The 2426-nt window shown below is 35.5% G+C and overlaps 1 protein-coding gene across 1 annotated transcript in view; it reads right to left on the minus strand.

Annotated features, from left to right (window-relative positions):
- kif7 (kinesin family member 7) overlaps window positions 1-1816 on the minus strand; it is a 13464-nt gene extending 11648 nt beyond the window's left edge. Inside the window, exon 1 of the mRNA XM_015373560.1 lies at window positions 1620-1816. The gene's annotated coding sequence lies outside the window, so the exon portion shown is untranslated. The remainder of the gene's footprint in view (window positions 1-1619) is intronic.
- Window positions 1817-2426: the final 610 nt, after the last annotated feature.

Below are 2426 nucleotides of genomic sequence, written 5' to 3' on the forward strand. Positions count from 1 at the left end.
TGTACCAATTGAAGACACTATTCAGATCATACCCAGCCAGTCAGCCACTGGTATGGGCTGTATCTTTTTCTTACAGTATTCAGTGAAAATATCGCAATGCATGGCGATGCATCGCAATATTTCTAGTATCATGATGCATCGTGATTCGAATCGAATCGTGACTTCTTTGCCAATACCCACCCCTAGTTAGAATGGTAATGAATTCCAGAGATGGAAAGCAGAGCGGGTGAATTAGGACAGAAGGACAGTAGGAGGAATGTTAGAAATACATTAATAACAGAATATTTTATGTTTATGGCCGGTAAAAAAAAACTAAATACAAATATAGAATAAACAAAATAGAACAGGTGGACAACTCCAGTCCTCAGGGGCTGATATCCTGCAGCTATTGAGGTAGTTGGTCTAACACACCTGAATCAAATGGCTTAATTACCTCCACAAGCGCTCTAATGTGCAGATATTTTTATATTCCAGGGCATCACAGCTTTTTTGTTCTATACACTCTTTTTATATTGTCTGATGTATCTGTGTCTTTAATGGCATCTTGCTTTAACTCTTTATACTCTATATAAACTACTGGAACCAGATTCTCCCTCAAGTAGTAATCCCAAGGGATAAATAAAGTTGTATAATATATAGTCAAATTCTTCTCCCATCTAACTACTTTAGTCAGGTGTGTTGGACTAAGTATACATTTAAAAGTTGCAGGAACTGTAACTGCCCATCTCTGCAACAGGATAAGAACAGCCTCGCCTCCAAAAGTATTTAATATTTCTCTAGAGACAAAAATGAGCTTCAAATTCTATCACAGCATCTTTTTTTATGCTCTACTTTAGAAATGTTAAGAGTCATAATACTATTTATCATTACCATCACATGGTAAATAACCATCATATGGTAAATCCTGATGTAAATGTAGCATGTTTTACTTGCTGTAAAGTTAGTCTGTGTACTATAACAATCAAAAATACATTTTAATATGTATATTCATAACTGCTATGTTGATAAGCTGGGAGATGTATTAACATAATGTATTTAGCAATTTTCAAATATTAAAAATAACATCAAATGACGTCTCCCGTGTATTTAAAGGACACATTTGTTTGAAACTCCAAACAGATTCCTGACTAATTCTCAAAAACTAAAGTTTTAAGCATTTTTTCTAAGTAATGACCAGAAAAGTTTTAAAATATGAGTTTTTTACCGGTAGGTCGCCTATAATAAAGTTATATATTCCTGTCCATCTCCTGTCTGAGTTTCTCAGAAAACTATCATCATGTTCTGATTAAAATGAAGTATAAAATGTATGCGCTTAGCAATATATAGTATGTTTATACGTTATATAGTAATAACTTTTAGGGTGTTTTTCGATTACTCCTCCAGTTATTATAAACGCAGCGGAGTAGCGGCGCTGCTGTTAGCAGAGTGACGCTAAACTTTGTTATTGTCTGTTACGATAGACTTTATTAGTGAATATAAAAGAGACAGAAAACAGACTAGCTTTTCAAAGCCGTGCTATTTACCAAGCAGCGTGGTAAAGGAAACAGATATGTGCTCGTTTTTTAACATAAACTGCAGCTAAGCTAATGTTAGCCGGCTGTTTGAACAACAATCCTTACCTGAAGAAGAAAAGAGGAGAAGAAGAAGAAGCAGGCTGAAGTTGTTCACACTTTGGTATGAACTATTTATAAGGGTGAGGTTACACCGTATGCTCTCAGTGGGTGAGTTAGGGTGGAAATTAATATTCCACTCTAATCAGAGCTTACTTCGGTATAACACTGGTGTTTTCCCCTTTTTTTTTTTTTTTTGGGAGAATGGAAGTTGGGGGGCAGTCCAGGGGAGGAGCTGGGCTGTAATGTTGGGTTAGCAGCTCAGCATCATTTAGCAGACACGAGGGCTGTGTTCGAATTCATGGGCTGCTTCTTACAAATGACGCTTTCTACCTGGACTGGATCCTTCAAAGCAACCGTTACAGTTGACACACAAAGCAGGAAAAGAATGAATACCGAACTTTTCAAAACTGTTTCTTTTTATTATATTAAAAAGAATTAGAAATTACAATACAACTTTGTTCACTTTACAATAAAACACAATTATTTTGTTTTATTGTAAAGTGAACAAAGACTACACTCCTGAGCAGGGGCCACCCTTAGCCAAACATTGGCCACCCCTGTGGCAATCTTTACTATTTTTTCCCCTCTAATACAGATAGCAGGAATACTCAGGTGGAATATTCAATACATTTTAATTTTTCATATGTTAACAGTTACTTGGCAACAAAAACACTGGAGTTAATTATGCAGATCAATATACTAACATTAAAGATGATAAATACAGAATTCCTGCTCTTTTCAGAACTTGTGTTATTTGGCAAGAAGAAAATGATGTGTCTTTGCAAATGATCCAGGAGTCTTCAGTAAAATCAT

Source organism: Cyprinodon variegatus, unplaced genomic scaffold (assembly GCF_000732505.1).
Source record: "Cyprinodon variegatus isolate N-32 unplaced genomic scaffold, C_variegatus-1.0 Scaffold5, whole genome shotgun sequence".
Classification (NCBI taxonomy): Eukaryota; Metazoa; Chordata; class Actinopteri; order Cyprinodontiformes; family Cyprinodontidae; genus Cyprinodon; species Cyprinodon variegatus.